Raw genomic sequence first — 18,120 nt, forward strand, 5'->3', positions numbered from 1 at the left:
AAACATAAATCAGCAAGATATAACAATCATAAACATCTATGCCCAACAGTGGCTCATCCATGTATGTTAAACAAATCCTTCTCAATTTTAGAAACCAAATAGACCATAACACAATAATACTAGGTGATTTTAACACGCCTCTCTCACCACTGGACAGATCTTCCAAACAAAAATTGAACAAAGAAACCATAGATCTCAATAACACAATCAATAATTTAGACTTAACAGACATTTATAGAATATACCATCCAACCAAGAGCGAATACACTTTCTTCTCAGCAGCACATGGATCCTTCTCTAAAATAGACCATATATTATGCCACAAAGCTAATGTCAGCAAATACAAGAAGATAGAGACACTACCGTTGTATTCTATCAGATCATAATGGATGAAGTTAGAAATAAATGAAAGAGTAAAAAACAGAAACTACTCCAACACCTGGAGATTAAACAATATGCTATTATATGATGAAGGATAACAGAAGATATTAGGAAGGAAATTAAAAAATTCTTAGAGGTAAATGAGAACAAAGAAACATCATATCAAAATCTCTGGGACACTATGAAAGCAGTACTTAGAGGAAGATTTATTTCATGGAGCGCATTTATAAAAGAAGTAAAACTCAAAAATAAATGACCTAACACTACAGCTCAAAGCCCTAGAAAAAGAAGAACAGACCAACACCAAAAGTAGTAGAAGACAGGAAATAGTCAAACTCAGAGCCTGAAATCAACGAAATTGAAACAAAGAAACAATACAAAAAGTTGACAAAATAAATAGTTGGTTCTTCGAAAAAATGAAACAAAATTGATAAACCTTTAGCCACACTAACAAAGAGAAGACGAGAGAAAACCCAAATCACTAAAATTCGGAATGAACAAGGAAATATCACAAACAGACACGACGAAATACAAAAACATAATTAGAAGCTATTTTGAAATCTATACTCCAACAAAATAGAAAATTTCGAAAGACATCAACAGGTTCTAGAGACATATGAATTGCCTAAACTGAATGAGGAGGACATACACAATTTAAATAGACCAATTTCAGTAATGAAATAGAAGGAGTCATCAAAAGCCTAAAAAAAAGAAAAGTCCAGGACCAGATGGGTTCTCAGCTGAGTTCTGCAAAACCTTTAAAGAAGAGCTCATTCCAATACTTCTCAAAGTAGTCCATAAAATAGAAGAGGGAGGGAACCCTCCCAAACTCAGTCTATGAAGCCAATATTACCCTGATTCCTAAATCAGACAGAGACACATCGAGGAAAGAAAATTTCAGACCAATATCCTTAATGAACATCGACGCAAAAATTCTCAAGACAAATTTAGCAAATCGCATACAAAAGATATTAAAAAGATAGTGCACCATGAGCAAGTGGGTTTCATCCCAGGGATGCAAGGTTGGTTCAACATCAAGAAATCAATAAAGGTAATTCACCATATCAATAGACTTAAAGTCAAGAATCACATGATTATTTCGATAGATAGCAGAAAAAGCATTTGATAAAATACAGCACCCCTTCATGCTCAAAACACTAGAAAAATAGGATAGTGGGAACATTCCTTAACATTGTAAAGGCCATCTACACTAAGCCCATGGCTAATATCATTCTAAATGGTGAAAAACTGAAAGCATTCTTTCTAAAAAATGGAACAAGGCAGGGATGCCCTCTTTCACCACTTCTATTCAATATCGTCCTTGAAACTCTAGCCAGAGCAATTAGACAGACCAAAGAAATTAAAGGGATACGAATAGGAAAAGAAGAACTCAAACTATCCCTATTTGCTATGATATGATGTGTATACTTAGAGGAACCAGGAAATTCCACCAGAAAACTTTTAGATCTCATAAGTCAATTCAGTAAAGTAGCGGGATATAAGATCAATGCACATAAATCTAAGGCATTTCTATACATAAGTGATGAATCTTCAGAAAGAGAAATTAGGAAAACTACCCCATTCACAATAGCTTCGAAAAAAAATAAAATACTTTGGGAATCAATCTCACAAAAGAGGTGAAAGACCTCTACAATGAGAACTACAGAACACTAAAGAAAGAAATTCAAGAAAACCTTAAAAGATGGAAAGATCTCCCATGTTCTTGGATAGGAAGAATTAATATTGTCAAAATGGCCATACTACCAAAAGTGCTATACAGATTCAATGCAATTCCAATTAAAATCCCAATAATGTACCTTACAGAAATAGAGCAAGCAATTATGAAATTCATCTGGAAGAATAAAAAACCCAGAATAGCTAAAGCAATCCTTGGCAGAAAGAGTGAAACAGGGGGTATCGCAATACCAGATCTTCAACTCTACTACAAAGCAATAGTAACAAAAACGGCATGGTATTGGTACCAAAATAGAAAGGTGGATCAATGGTACAGAATAGAGGACACGGACACAAACCCAAATAAATACAATTTTCTCATACTAGACAAAGGGGCCAAAAATATGCAATGGAGAAAAGATAGCCTCTTCAACAAATGGTGCTGGGAGAATTGGAAATCCATATGCAACAGAATGAAACTAAACCCATATCTCTCACCATGCACGAAACTAAACTCAAAATGGATTAAGGATCTCGGAATCAGACCAGAGACCTTGCATCTTATAGAAGAAAAAGTAGGTCCAGAACTTCAACATGTCGGCTTAGGACCAGACTTCCTCAACAGGACTCCCATAGCACAAGAAATAAAAGCAAGAATTAATAACTGGGATAGATTCAAACTAAAAAGCTTTCTCTCAGCAAAGGAAACTATCAGCAATGCGAAGAAAGAGCCTACAGAGTGGGAGAAAATCTTTGCCAATCTATACTTCAGATAGAGCCTAATCTCCAGAATCTATAAAAACTCAAAAAAACTCTACACCAAGAATGCAAATAATCCAATCGACAAATGGGCTAAGGTATGAATAGACACTTCACAGAAGAAGATCTACAAGCAATCAACAAACATATGGAAAAATGTTCAACATCTCTAGTAATAAGAGAATGCAAATCAAAACCACCCTAAGATTCCATCTCACCCCAATTAGAATGGCGATTATCAAGAATACAAGCAAACAACAGTGTTGGCGAGGATGTGGGGAGAAAGGTACACTCGTACATTGCTGGTGGGGCTACAAATTAGTGCAGCCACTCTGGAAAGCAGTGTGGAGACTCCTTAGAAAACTTGGAATGGAACCACCATTTGACCCAGTTATCCCACTCCTCTGAGCCTATACCCAAAGGACTTAAAATCAGCATATTACAGAGATACAGCCACATCAATGTTCATAGCTGCTCAGTTCACAATAGCCAGATTGTGGAACCAACCTAGATGTCCTTCAATTGATGAATGGATAAAGAAACTGTGGTATATATATACAATGGAATATTACTCAGCCATAAAGAATGATAAAATTATGGCATTTGCAGGCAAATGGATGAAACTGGAGACTATCATGCTAAGTGAGATAAGCCAATCTCAAAAAACCAAAGGAAGAATGATATCGCTAATAAGTGGATGATGACACATAATGGGGGGTGGGAAGGGTTAGTGTTGGGGTTGGAGTTGGGTTTAGGGAGGGGGGCAAGAATGGAGGAAGGAAGGACTGTATAGAGGGAGGGGAGGGGTGGGAGGGGTGGAGGAGAAGGGAAAAAAATGGCAGAATGAATCAAACAACATTACCCTATGTAAATTTATGATTATACAAATGGTATGCCTTTACGCCATGTACAGACAGAGAAACAACATGTATCCCATTTGTTTACAATAAGAAAAAAAAGTAAAAAAAAAAAAAAAATACATTGGTAGGACCTCCCAAAAGAAAAGTCGTCAAATAAATATAGACTTCTGAAAAATAGCAAGATGTTCTGTTTATTCTTCCTTACTCTTGGACAAAAAAAAGGAAATACATTCTTAGATCAGTCAGTTCCAGAAAATCTAGATTCTTGCCTTGTTGTTTGACTCTTCAGAACTTTAAGTGTAATTTAAATTCTAAAAGACTCAGCACCTCTCTCTCTGGAATGTCACATCTGTTTATTCATGTGCACTTACTTCCATGTTCATTTATGTCTTAATATATAAAGGAACCTCAAGTTACAGCTTCTACCAACCCACCTTGAATTTCTACAGAAAAACAAATACTTATGTGCTTCCATTTTTCAGCTTCTCTCACATGTGCACAGATTTGCAAGCATGAGTTAACGACCTGCACCATTAACTTGGTGGCACCAAAGAATGTGACATTGTGACAGTGGACTAGCAATGAGAAATGACTGCTAAAAAAAAATTATATGCATTCTATAATCTCTGATAAAGCAAAAAAGGTTCTCTTGGGAAAGAGGCACCACACCTAGGAATTTAAAAAAGCCAGCAAAATTCCTGGATTTGCTAAACTCTTTTCTGATACTTTGGGATGGCTTCTTTTTTGTTCTTTTTTTTTTTTAATTCTTTTTAGTTACATGACAATAGACCCTATTCTGATATATCTATACAAGCATGGAATATATCTTATTCTATTTAGCATCACAGCCTTGTGATATCCACAAGGATGATTTCATTTTTTATCTTGCTTTTGAGTTAAAATTTAAACCTCCTATGTTTAAATTTCCTGAAATTATTTTTACAAATTGTTCAAATAGGAAAGGTATGTACAATTAAAAGACATATGACTCTCTCATGAACTAACTCCCACAAACTTAGGGACTAATGACCTTAAAATTGAGGCACTCATTCTGCTCCTACTACATGTTTTTCCAATTAGATGTATTTAATTGATAACCCAGGGCACACTGTAGATGAACTGAGAGACTTATTAAAGGAATATTTCACTGATAACTTCTAACTCTCATGAGAGTGAATGCATTAAAATTATTTAAAAATATTAAGGCTGAGGAAAATGCAGTGTGTTAGCTATCTACTGCTGAGTACAAATTATCCCAACCCTTAATGACTTACAAAAGCATTGGTGTTCTCACAATTTCTGTGAATTAGAAATCTGGACACAACTTAAGTTGGTCCTCTGATTTACAATTTCTCTTCTATGACTACATTCAAGATGTCAGCCTTTGAGTCCAGGGGTCTGGGGATGTTCCTCAGGGATGAAGCACTTGCCTAGCATGCCACAGGAGTTGGGTTCAATCCCCCAAAACTACACATACACAAAAAAGTCTCAACAAAAATAAAACACTTGGGAATCAATCTAACAAAAGAGGTGAAAGCTCTCTGCAATGAAAAACTACAGAACTCTAAAGAAAGAAATTGAAGAAGACCTTAGAAGATGGGAAGACCTCCTATGCTCTTGGATAGGCAGAAATAGTATTGTCAAATTGGCCATACTACCAAAAGTGTTATACAAATTTAATGCAATTCCTATTAAAAATCTCAATGGCATTCTTCATAGAAATAGAAAAAGCAATTATGAAATTTATTTGGAAATATAGAGACCCAAATAGCCAAATGAATCTTAGCAAGAAGAGTGAAGCAGGAGGCATCACAATACCAGACTTAAACTATACTACAGAGCAATAGTAACAAAAACAGCACAGTACTGGCACCAAACAGACATGTAGACCAAAGGTACAAAATAGGAACACAGCGACAACCCACATAAGTACAGTTACCTCATACTAGACAAAGATACCAAAAACATACACTTCACAGAAGAAAATACAATTGCTCAACCAAACATATGAAAAAATGTTAATCATCTCTTGAACTTAGAGAAATGCAAATCAAAACTATGATTTCATCTCATTCCAGTCAGAATGGCAATTATCAAGAACACAAGCAACAGTAAGTGTTGGTGAGGATGTGGGGGAAAAAGATACACTCATACATTGCTGATGGGACTACAGATTCCTGCAACCACTATGGAAAGCACTATGGATATTCATCAGAAACCTGAAATGAAAGCACCATTTGACCCAGCTATTCCACTCCTCAGTGTATACTCAAAGGACTTAAAATCACATACTATAGTATGCCACATCAATGTTTATAGCAGCGCAATTCACAGTAGCTAAACCATGGAACCACCTATATGCCCTTCAACAGATGAATGGATAAAGAAAATATGGTAAAGATACATCATGTGGAATATTACTCAGCCTTAAAGAAGAATGAATGATGTCATCTGCAAGTAAATGGATGGAACTACAGAATATCATGCTAAGTGAAATAAACAAATCCCAGAAAACCAAACGTGGATGTGTTCTCTGATAAGCACAATGCTGATCTATATGGGGGTCAGGGAGTAGGGAAGGAATGAAGGAACTTTGGATTGTATAGAGGGGAGTGACAGGCGGGGTGGGGGGGCGAGAGGGATGGGAAGGATATTACAATGTGACAGACATTATGCCCTATATACATGAATGACTACAAGACCAGTGTGACTCTGCACCACACACAGAGGAATGAGAAGTTATGCTCCATTTGTGTACAATGTACCAATATGCACTCTACTTCATGTATAACCAATTAGATCAAATAAAAAAAATTTTTTTAAACTTTTTACAGTGGGAAAAAAAGAAAGTGTGGCCTAGATGGAAGAATTTAGGTCATTTTTACTGTGTATCTGAAGGGGATATGGAAAGTCTGACTAGTCCTCTCTCTCTTCTTCCTAGTTCCCATGAGACAAATAGGCCTGCTCTCTAATGTTGTACTACTACTGTGATATACTTTGCCACCATTGGCCCACAGCAATAGAGCCAAGCAAGCATGGGCTGAAACCTGTGAAACCATGAGCCAAAATAAACTTTTTCCTTTATTCAGTTCATTGCCTCTGGTATTTGTCATAGTGACAAAAACTAATGGAAACTGACTAACACGTATACACATATATAGATATAGATATCTATATCCATATCATGTACCCATACAAATAAATTCAGAATTTTAGAAGATACATCTAGTCTTAAGATTTCCAAATCAAATACTTTATAAGCCCCAAGTCCTCTCACCTGGAATAATAAACTAGTCTAAGTGCCTTTCCTGCTGTTTCTCTCACATTCTACAATTCAACTTCAGTTCTGAAATCATAGCTATAACTTGGATAATATCACGTCCATAATTAAAATTGTTATGGAGTCTGTGAGAATTACAAACTCACAAACATACTGAGTCTAATTGAAGGACAAAAAAGAGTTCTTTAATGAGCATGGCAGGCAAGCATGCTAACACCTCAAAGAACTCCCAGCACCTGAATTTTGGAAGTGTAGAGTTATGAAGGCAAAAACCACAAGAACAATTGAGACACATGTAGGTCACAAAGACCCTGTTAAGACAGAGATTTTGATACTTGTGAGAATTGTTTTGATTATACAGTTTAGAGGTCATTTTGTTATACATCAGGGTCACAGTCAGGGACGTGGGAAGGGTCCTACCGTACTGTCAACCTAGATTCAACTGTCAGGAGGCTGAAAAGAAAACATTATAAGCAAGTGTACAATGGAGGCAGCTCAGAACAAAATGACATTACTTTGTTCTATTCCATTTCAAAATCTTTATATGACCTTCCATTGCTCTTTGAAGAAAAACCCAAATTTCTCCCACTGGTCATGGTCTACCTATTCTATAAGAATAATCATTCAGCTTCTACCACCACAGTGTCTCCCCTCGGTTCCTAGAACACACCAGGGTTCCTCCCTTCTCAATGCTTCTTTGTCTCTTGCTTTTCTTTCTACCAATCCATTTGTACTCAGAGTGGCACTCCTGATTTCTCATCCTGGCATGTTACTCAACTATCATGCCCGTAAGTAACCCTTGCTTTCCAATCCAAAGTTTTGTCTGTATCACGTCACCCCATTTTATTTTCCTCACAGCACCTATGGTACCTATTTATTTACTTACTGATTTATGTCACTCACATATTATCATCCAGATCAGGAAAAACCTTCTTCCTCGTGTTCAGAGTGGTAACCGCAGTGTTTACAATACTCCTGGCACCCACAGGCATTTATAAACATTGGTTGGATGAGTAGTGGATATGCTGCAAAAAGAATTCAGCCTGCTCTGTACGGCTGCCAGGAGTACTGAATGGATGATGTTAGTAACTTTCACGTAGGAAGACTGACATATAAGAAGTACAAGGCAAATGTGTGTTCTTTCCATTCTGTCTCCAAGGAATGTGTAATTCCTTTAATGTACTTATTTAAAAGTTCATCAGGGGGCTGGGGTTGTGGCTCAGTGGTAGAATGCTTGGCCTAGCATGTGTGAGGCACTGGGTTCAATTCTCAGCATCGCATATAAACAAATAAAGGTCCATCGACAACTAAAAAAATCTTACGAAAACACTCATCAAACGATATCACACATGGATTCTCAGAATCAAAGGATTTCTGAAAGCTGCTTGCTTACCCTCCTCATTCCCCCAATTTCCTCACATCATATTCCTCCAGGGAAGCCTCTATCTCCAGGTCAACTTGCCTCCAGAAGGGAACTCAGCCACCCTAAGGTGAGTCGACTTCACAGCTGCGCTCCAGAGCTGACTGTTCGTACCATCTCCTCCACCCTCTTAAAGCACTGGTTTTCTCCCAGATCAAGAGGTGCCCCATGATGATTACATGCACACGTTGGTCCCATGTGTCCACCGTCTCCCTTCAGGACTCAACTCACACACTGACTTGTTACTTACCTTTCTCAGTTTCCCATGACAGAGTTAAACTGCTGGCAACTAAATGGAACTAGTTACCCACAGACTAACTTTTCCTCCCTTTTGCACTTAAACTAAGGGAGCTGCATTTCTTCAGGTCATGGGAGTTTACCCGGAAGAAATAAAGCGGAAGATAGATTCTTTGTCCAGAGCAGAGTGAGTGCATATATGAGACCGAGACACATTTAATCAAACTTAAAGAGTCTGTAGCTAAGTTAGGGCTACCTGCATGAATACCATGCTGTGGAAAACTAATTTCTAATTAGCAAAATGCTTTGACCTCTGGAATGCATTCCTATCTCCGGTGATTTCTGAAGCTCACAGCATGGCCAAGGGCTACACTGAGAAACTCTGAAACTTAGTACTTACTGGGAATTCCCTGTGAACCCTGCAGCGGCATCATGCATATTCAATGTCTACCTTAACCGACATGAGTCCTTTTCCTTTCCTGATATGGGTTCCTCCCACCAAATCATTACCAAATATACTGGTGACTCAACCACACATAGCGATAAAAGGATCATTATCCTTAAAATAACCCTCTGGCCAAGTACCATCCCTGTTTTCTCAACTGAGAAAACTGATGTGCAGCAGAGTCACATAATTTGCTTAAGGCCTGTTAGCCATTCATTAACAAATATGAAAAATTTAACTCCAAGTTTATGTTACATGCTGCACACTATTTGCATCAAATTAAAAGATATATTTGAATTTGCTTTAGAAAATATGAAGACTGATGTGCAAAGATTCTTACTTTATGGTCTCATTGTGTAGGCCAATAGCCTTGGTCATGTTGGCACACCTATTGAAACTATGCTTTCCTGTAGGCAACCATGCTGGGCTCTAATGTACTCTCATTTCTAAGTGAGTCTCCTTTCTTAGGTTCTTTATATTTCCTTGGGCAAGTGCTTATTTGAGCATTGTATTAGCATTATGTAGTCAGTTCTGGTTCCTTGGTAAATACAGACTGTGGGCCAGGATGGTCCACAACTCAACTTCATCAGAATCATTTCTGGCCCTGAACAATACTGTTTCAACTGAATCAAACTTTGTTGGTGGTAGGCTGTGATAATCTCCCTTTTCTACATGCATGCTAGTGATGTAAACATACACAAGTCCTAAACTCCCAGCTCTAACCTCTACTTACAAAAATAGCAGTAACTATGCAACTCACAAAGAATTATTCACCAAGAGAAAGCAAAGAAAGATAAGTAGTATCTATGGACCACCGTTTCACTTGTTTCCTTTTTATTTAAACTTATAACACATTAGTTAGGAGGATGTTATGGGGCAATTTCATACTTCCAAGGTAAATGTAGTTAAGCCCTTATTAACACAGCTCTAAACTCAAAAGTCTCAATTTATTTCAACTGTGCTTTTATTAGTGAATTAAAATCCTATGTAATAGTGCAGTTTATTTTGATGTATTCATAAATTCATACAACATGGTTTGCTCCATTTCAATCCCCAGTGCTTCCTCTTTGTGTCCTCTCCTCCCTCCCCTGATTCCTCTTCCTCTTCTCTATTGGTCTTTCATTTCTTTATTAATTGATGCCTTACAGTTGTGTATAAAATTGGAATATTGTTATATTCACACATGCACCTAATATAATTTGGTCAATTTCTTTCCCCAATTCTTCCCTTTCCCTTCCTTCTTCCCTCCCCTTTGGTCCCCCCACCTCTTGTACCCTCTGGTGGTCTTCCTTCTATTCATTTATCCTAATTGCTTTAGAGGTTTGTTTAAATATAACCCATTTCCCACTCCATAAGTGGGGAGAAGGGTCCCTTCCTTTTTCCTGTATACACTTCCCTTGTGACTTCTCTTTCCTAGGGTATTGCTCTAAATCTGCCTTTCCACCAGCTAGAACCTGGAAAGCATATGATAGGAGACGAGGAAGAAGCCAACCCCGAGGGGCCTGGCTGAGTTGGGCATGCACAGTTTTAATTTCTGCCAATTTGGTAGGTGATTCTGAGCATCTGCACTGCCTGGGTGGATGCTCTGATGGATGGAACTGTCTCCTCCACTCCCTCTGAAACCCCCAACAGCTCTGAGAACAAAGCTCTGCACACAGGAGACCTCGAGTTACTGCGCTTGACTGATGATTGCACCTGGTTCTGAGAAGCACAGTAACCATTGTGTACTGCAAATTATGGGGAAGGGTCTAAATTAAGAAAAAATGTCAAGTTGTTTATTTCTAAGGTCTGTTCCTGGGTCACCTAAGTTGCCCGAGTGACAAGGTGAAAACATTTGCATGAATATAAACATCTTTTTACCCAACTTTTTCTCCTTTACTTGTAGAAAGGCAACATACAATGTTTATAAACGTGGGCTCTAGAAACAGAGTACATGGTCTTATTTAGCATTCCAACTTATTTTCTATAAAGCATCACCAATTGAACTATTGGAGACGTTAGCTTCTACATCTGTAAAATGAGAATGTAAATAGCATCTACTAATAAGTGAGGTATGAGGGTTAAATGAATTAGCAGGTAGTACAGGAGCTGGCATACAGTAGGTGATTTAAAATGTTACTTATTATGAGTTCACACGCCTTCAGAAAGCCTGTGAGTTCAACACTTAATTAGCTCTTTTGCATATGTCATTGTGGGATCTCTGGAGATAGGTATGTGTAGCAGGTGTTGTCTGTGCCCTGTTCACATCTCCTTGGCCCACTTTGGTGGCTGCCTGGCAGGCACATTCTGTACATGTTGACACATTCCCCAATATACATGATAACATGCTACTTAACTGTCTGCTTATGGGTGTTCTCTGGCCATGTTAGGTAAGTGCTGAGGAGATAATGACCAAGGAGAAGCCCGCAAGCTCTGAGGCATGAGGGTTGTAGATCAGTCCCCCAGCTTCTTGCCATAGTTATGAGACTGCTCTGGACACCCGGAGTCTCTAGCAGGACTTGGCTCCTGGTGCCCAGGGTGCCAGCTCAGTTGCACACACAGCTCTACTGACCTTTTTCTCTTTTTTCTCACTCACCTACACTCTTACATGTTTGCTGGATCATCTGCCAAATCCTGGTCTCAGAATCTGCTTTGGGAGGCATGGGAGACAGTATTGATGTTCCCACCTTATACATGGGTATATTAACATCCAGAGAGTTTAGTGGACTCCAAGACTGTACATTCTGCCTCGGTGCTGTGTTCCAATCCTTAGTGTATGCTCTTGAGTGCCATAAAGTCACATTTGCAATGTTCTGGGGACACTGAGTAGGGGCCAGTTGGAAATTAAGAGAGGTTTCACAGAATTGGTGTAATAACAGCTGCCACTTCAAAGATGTGTAGGTGACTCCATGCCTGGTAGAACCAGGCACAGGACTAATCATTAGTTATATGGAAAACAATGGTCTTATTCGTTGTCAGGATTAAAATGCCTTTACACTGGGTACTGAGTAGGACTCTCCTTCCCGCCTCAGGGACCCCTGCTTCCATATTCCCACATTTCCTCTGGAGTTCCTGGAGTCTGCCTATCAGTTAGGAGGATGTTATGGGGCAATTTCATACTTCCAAGGTAAATGTGGTTAAGCTCTTATTAACACAGCTCTAAACTCAAAAGTCTCAATTTTATTTCAACTCAATTTTATTTCATACAGGTTAATTCAGTGGGGGGGATTCAGGACCCTGTGCCAGCAGGAGCTGATGACTTATTCACTAATTGGTCCCAGACCTTACTGGTTATTAAATATTTGGCATCTAATCCTCTTTGCAAAAAGAAGAGCACTAGCAAAGATATTTAGTGTTTAAGTCCCAGGCTGTCTTTCCTCCCTTCCTTTTCAAAATGCCCCATTCATCTCTCTGCTGAAAAACAAATGTCTCCTGTATGCATTGGCCAAAGTAAATTTTTAAATACAGTGAACAGTTACCCAGTTGCTACCTTCACCATAGGACAAGAGCTAACAAAACCGAAGACCACTGCTTGGAAGTAAGACTTCTACCAAGATGGCAAGAAACATATGAGCTTTTTACAGGTCAGTAGTTCTCCAGATTTTGCTCCAGTTGGCATGGGAAAAACTAAGCTGGCAAATTCATTGTTATTGAAAAGTGCTGTCAGTATGAGGTTCAGAAAGCTGAACAAAGGAAAATGACTGTGAGGGAGGCATCAGCACAGCAGATAAACATGGAATGCCAAGTTCACGCACCAGGGTGGAGAGTGGCACTTTTCACACTGAAAAAATTACCTTTTCTGGCACTTCAGGGAGGGAAGGAGCATGAAGCCACAATGAAGCACAAATACTGTGTGACTTAACTGGTCACCAAAGCCTTGGTCATTTACCATGATCTAGATTAGAAATTGATTCAGACCAAAATATGCTGAATCTATTTGTACATGATTTTTTATTTTTAATTGGAAGATTCTGGTTTCCTAGGGAGAGAGGGAAATTCAATAATCCCATGAGAAATGACTAGAAAAGGAATCTGAAAATACTCAAATTGGGCTTCAAAAGGCATGTCTTGTAAAGGAACATATGATGATTTTTGTTTGTGATGATCACAGAAGAGAGAGAGAGAAAAAAAAGAGAGCACACAATTAATTTCAAAAAGAAACAAACTTAAGAGGCAGGCAAGTAATTACCCAAAAGCTAAGTACTTGGTGGAGGGTTTGTTCTTAAATAAGTTACCTGATATGGTTAACGCTGTTACTTCTGGCCTCAGACCTGTGGATACCTTTATGAAAATAATATCTTGGTTCAGTATTTATCCTACAGAATTAAAGTCCTCATACTATAGTGATACATGAATACCCATGTTTACAGCAGAAAAATTCACAATAGCCAAACAATGGAAGCAGCCTAGGTGTCCATCATGGATGAATGGATTAAGAAAACATGGGATACATACACAAGGGGGTTTTATTTAGCTTTAAAGAAAAATAAAATTATGGCATTTGCAAGAAAATGGATGGAACTTGAGAACATTATGTTAAGGGAAATAAATGAAACTCAGAAAGTCAAGGGACGTGTTTTCTTTCAAATGTAGAAGCTAGAGAGGAAAAAGAAAAATAAAGGTGGGGCAGATCTCATAGAAATCAAAGGAATATCAGTAGAGAAGAGAAAAGGGACCAAGTGGAGGAAGGAGGAAGTGGGGCAGGAGGATACCGCTCTGCTGTCTGCATTTTTTTGAATTTAAGTCAGAGTTGCATTTGCCAACTCCAATCAAGATCCTTATCCCTAAACTGCAGGTGCAGAGCTCTCTGGGCAAAGAAAATTCATGCCAGAGAAGAGACCTAAGTTTATACCACTCTACGTTTTCATTCTCAAGCATTGATTTAGTGCCTAACACTTCTGGTAGGCCCTGCAAATTACAGTTCCAGGGAGAAGTTCATGGAAGTAGTTAAGAAGTCACACTGACTACAGAAGAGGTAGAGTTTGGCAAGGGAGGTTAAGGAAAAGAAATGTTTTAAATCAGTCTTTGGAATCAAGTTGAAATGTGTTCAGGAGCCAGGGTTTGGTTCAGAGGCAGAATGGCATTTTTAAGTGTGTACAAGATACAGAAGTGTCAGCTGGATGTGGTGGTGCACGCCTGTAATCCCAGTAACTCAGGAGGTTGAGGCAGAATGATCACAAAATATCAGCGTGAATGTGACAGATACCAGACCCTCAGATTGTTCTGTGAGGCAGAAACATCAATGTGAGCAACAGAACAAGGATGATGAGGTAGGGACAGGTGGCAGGAGCTGGGACTAGTGCCCACCCTCATCCTGCAGGAAGGAGACGGTGTTAAGAAGTTTTACCAATGGAAACAGCTTGGTCTTTGGGTTTCTGGAAAGCAGGTACAATAATAAGCATCATTCTAGCAAACATTTATTATATTAGCTGCTGTCCTAAGCACTTTTTAGGTAATTATCTCTTACAGTAATCCCATGGGGGGTATGCAGCCTTATTAGTCCCGTTTTATAGAAGGGGAAAGTGAGGCACAGAGAGGTGAAGCAAATTAAGTGGTAAAGCCACTAAGAGGTAAATGACAGAAACCATATCCAAGCATCCCACCTCCAAAGCCCAAGGTTATATATGCTGTCCTCTCACCTTTTTGCAAATGAAGAGCACCTACATGTTAATATTGAGCTACAAACACCTCTCCATTTTTCAGACAGGAAAATAAAGGCAGAAGAAGCAAATTTGATGAAAATTCACACTGAAGAACTGACAGCATTTTCTGTTTGAAAAAAATCCTACTGGCTATTATCGCTCCAGATATTTCCAAAAGCAAATTTAAGTACAGAGCAGAGATCAGCAGAATGTGGCATTTCAACAGGAGTCCCTAAATCCTGAATACCCCATTATAAGAATGCTCAAATTACTATGTATGCTTAATAGGATTTTGGAAAGGGAAATCTGCAAGACAGCCAGAAAATCTTCAATCGTTTTGCCACAATGTTGTCAGGTAATGATGAGGAATCCCATCAGTGAATCTTCCACTCACATCTCCTTTCATTATAGACAGCCACCTCAAGTGGCAATGACACTCATTTGTGTAACAATAACAGTGATGAGAAAGGGAAGCCATCATTGGTTCCGCCCCTTCTCGCCACACTCCTGACATGGTAATGGGGCATTCTTGATTGAATCCTGCCAACTGGCATTTATTGCCAAGGTGATCTATACCGTTAATGAAAAAAAATTAACTATCGGGAAATATACACACAAATCATGAAACTGACTATTTACCAACTCCGATGCTAGCTTCATATTGAAGCATAACGATTTCAGTGCCATTTCAAAAAGCCACTTACCTTTCCAGTGCATATCCATCAATGTGTTAAAACTTGCTTTCAGAGTGTGATTTCAAATGGCAAGCATTGTGTTCCCCGCTAAGATAAAGGCCTCATATCCCTATTCAGTCATTGTGAAGGCTCCTTTACAGTATCAGCACACAATAAATCAAGAACACATTTGTTATTTATGAGAAATTCAGACTTCTTTGTATTTCCCCACCATGTCCTTCCTGTCTTCCTTATTCTGAATTTGTTATTTCTTTTTCACTGTCATCCTGGGGAAGATGGTATAGTGGAGCAATTGAAAACGCCCTCTACATGTAAATAGTCTAGTATTTATTGAGGAAGTTGTAAGGAACGTACACCTATTGGCTGGAGGGCTGTGCACTTACCTTTGAGGCATAAGACATACTGGTATAGCTGGAGGACCCTCTGTCCCCCACTCTTCCATCCCATTTTCTCGACAGGATGGAGGTTTCTGTCTGGGCATCACAATCAGGCTAATGGGAGCATGTAAGATTTAGCATCGAAAACTCACTGAAACCACTTTCAGTTGTTAAAGAAACAATGGGAAATTAGCTACACAGCTGTTAAAAGATCAGCCAGAACTTGCTTCCAGGAATGGGAAGCTTTTATAAATGTGTACAACTTGGGAGCTGACGGGGGAGTTGGCTCATTCAGACTTTTTGTTTGGAAAGGGGGCACCCACTTCTCTTAATAGATTTCTTTTGAGAAGCTATTTGTACACATAATGCACATAAAACGTTAGGCCTGAGCAAACATTCCTAGGAATAAACAGTGCCTACCTGAGAGGACAGGGGTAGGGTGGACACCAGGTAGAGGAAGAACAATGGACTCTCTAAGACCAAAGCCCACACTAAAGACATAGACACTGTAATTTAAGCAGGAGAGCTTTGGTGGAAGCAATCATGGAGCTGGCTTAATTAATTATTAGGGATAGATTAGGATGACATAGCTCAGTGGTTGTGCTTTGCTGGTTCTGAAAGTTAAAGGACAGTGGAAGAGGCTCATGACATAAAAGTAAAAGTACTTGTTATCCCTGAACGTGGCCAGAAGTGATGCCCCTACACAGCGCCCCACAAGGTGTCACAGAATTCTATAGAAGATGACACTGTATGCAGTGGAGATATCAGAAGCTAAAAATCCTAATACCATCCACCCTCCTCAGAACAAGTAGCCTGCAACCACCCAGCTTAACAGGACCCAAGAAACTAAATTGTTTGCTCTATTAGGGCTTTACTATTCCACAAATTTTCACCAGGAAGATAACATTACAAATAATTTTATGAATTTAAGAACTTCTTGATTAACAGTCTATTTGAATAAGAAGTCACTCCATTCTCAGGAAAATTAGTTGCCATGAATGTAAATAGTCCCTTTTTTTTGACATCCCATTACTTAACTGGGCAAAGCTTTCCCACCAAATGACTGTTTACTCAAAAGACTTGTTTCAAAACCCTCCTTGCTATGCCAGCCAATGCAAAACTAAAATATCATGCTTTTCCAATTCTTATCAATGATCTACATTAAAACAAGTACCTTCATCCTGATCCCCAAATCTTAAAAATCACTGCCTTTGACTTCCCTCTGCAGTACTCAATGAACATGACTTTGCTTTATCAACAGGCTATTCTGGTAGCTTTTTCAGTGATGTGGCAGTCAGCACTCCAAATACCAAGTTATTGACTACTGTGTTCTACTGTTTTATGGCCTTTACAAGCCAAAGAATGTTATAGCTTATAATATACCTTGGATATTTGAGTTTGCTGGTTCATATAGTAACTTCATGTTTAGCTCTCTGAGGAATTGTCTAATCTATTTTCTATTTCTGCTTTATATTTGGAAAAGATCAAATGCCATGAAAGCAAATTACTCAGGAATTATGGGACTAATATAAGAATAAAAGATGTTAATTGGGGGAAGAGGAATTGGGAAACATTAGTTAGCATGATCAAAATAACCCACTAAAATGAAAGAAGAAATTGGGTCCCTATAGGTGAGGTTGTGGAGAGAGAAGGAGAAAGTGTCACTCACTCCTCCATGTTGAGCAGGCCTTTGATTCTGCAGTATCTTCTACCATTACTATGTTAGAAGCTCCACTAAGGTTCTGTAGCTTGGGCCATGTCAGCTGCAAATAGCCTGAGAAAGAGTTGGATGTCTACAGAACTCTCTTCTGGAGCTCATCTAACTCTCCCATGGTACTGCCATAAATTTAAGTTTCTGTCAATCTCTATCCCTGTGCCCTCACTCAAGGGAAATTCTACCTGCTTCACTTAATTCAGGCTTCTTTCCCAGGCTTTCCAAGAAAGGAAGTAGAACAATTATCCACCAAACAGATTAGCTCAATGAGATACCAAAGGTATTTATACCAAACTTCATAAAATTTTTAACTGTGTAACAACTACATTAACTCTCTATTTGAGGATAATGGGGATTTAGTATAGATAATCTATAGATAGACTTCCTAGGAAAACAATTTTATTAAATACAGTAAAGAATGGCAGGAGGAAAGATAACCCATTTCTCCCACTTCCCCACTACAAAGATTTCTACATGGTAATTTCTGGAACTGGTAAATATGTTATATTACAGGGCAAGAGGAACTCTGCAGATGGAATGAGGTTACAGAACTTAAGATAGAGAGATTATCCTGGATCATTTGGGAGAGCCCAGTGTAATTACATAGGTCTTTCAAAGAGGAAGTTGAAGGGAAAGAGTTAGAGAAGGAAATGTGCA

At 38.7% G+C, this 18,120-nt stretch overlaps 1 protein-coding gene across 4 annotated transcripts in view; it reads right to left on the reverse strand.

The window, feature by feature from the left end:
* The window catches only part of Grm7 (glutamate metabotropic receptor 7), a 902,155-nt gene that overhangs the window by 242,246 nt on the left and 641,789 nt on the right, over window positions 1–18,120 (reverse strand). The gene's annotated exons all lie outside the window — the stretch shown is intronic.

Source organism: Sciurus carolinensis, chromosome 19 (assembly GCF_902686445.1).
Source record: "Sciurus carolinensis chromosome 19, mSciCar1.2, whole genome shotgun sequence".
Taxonomy (NCBI): domain Eukaryota; kingdom Metazoa; phylum Chordata; class Mammalia; order Rodentia; family Sciuridae; genus Sciurus; species Sciurus carolinensis.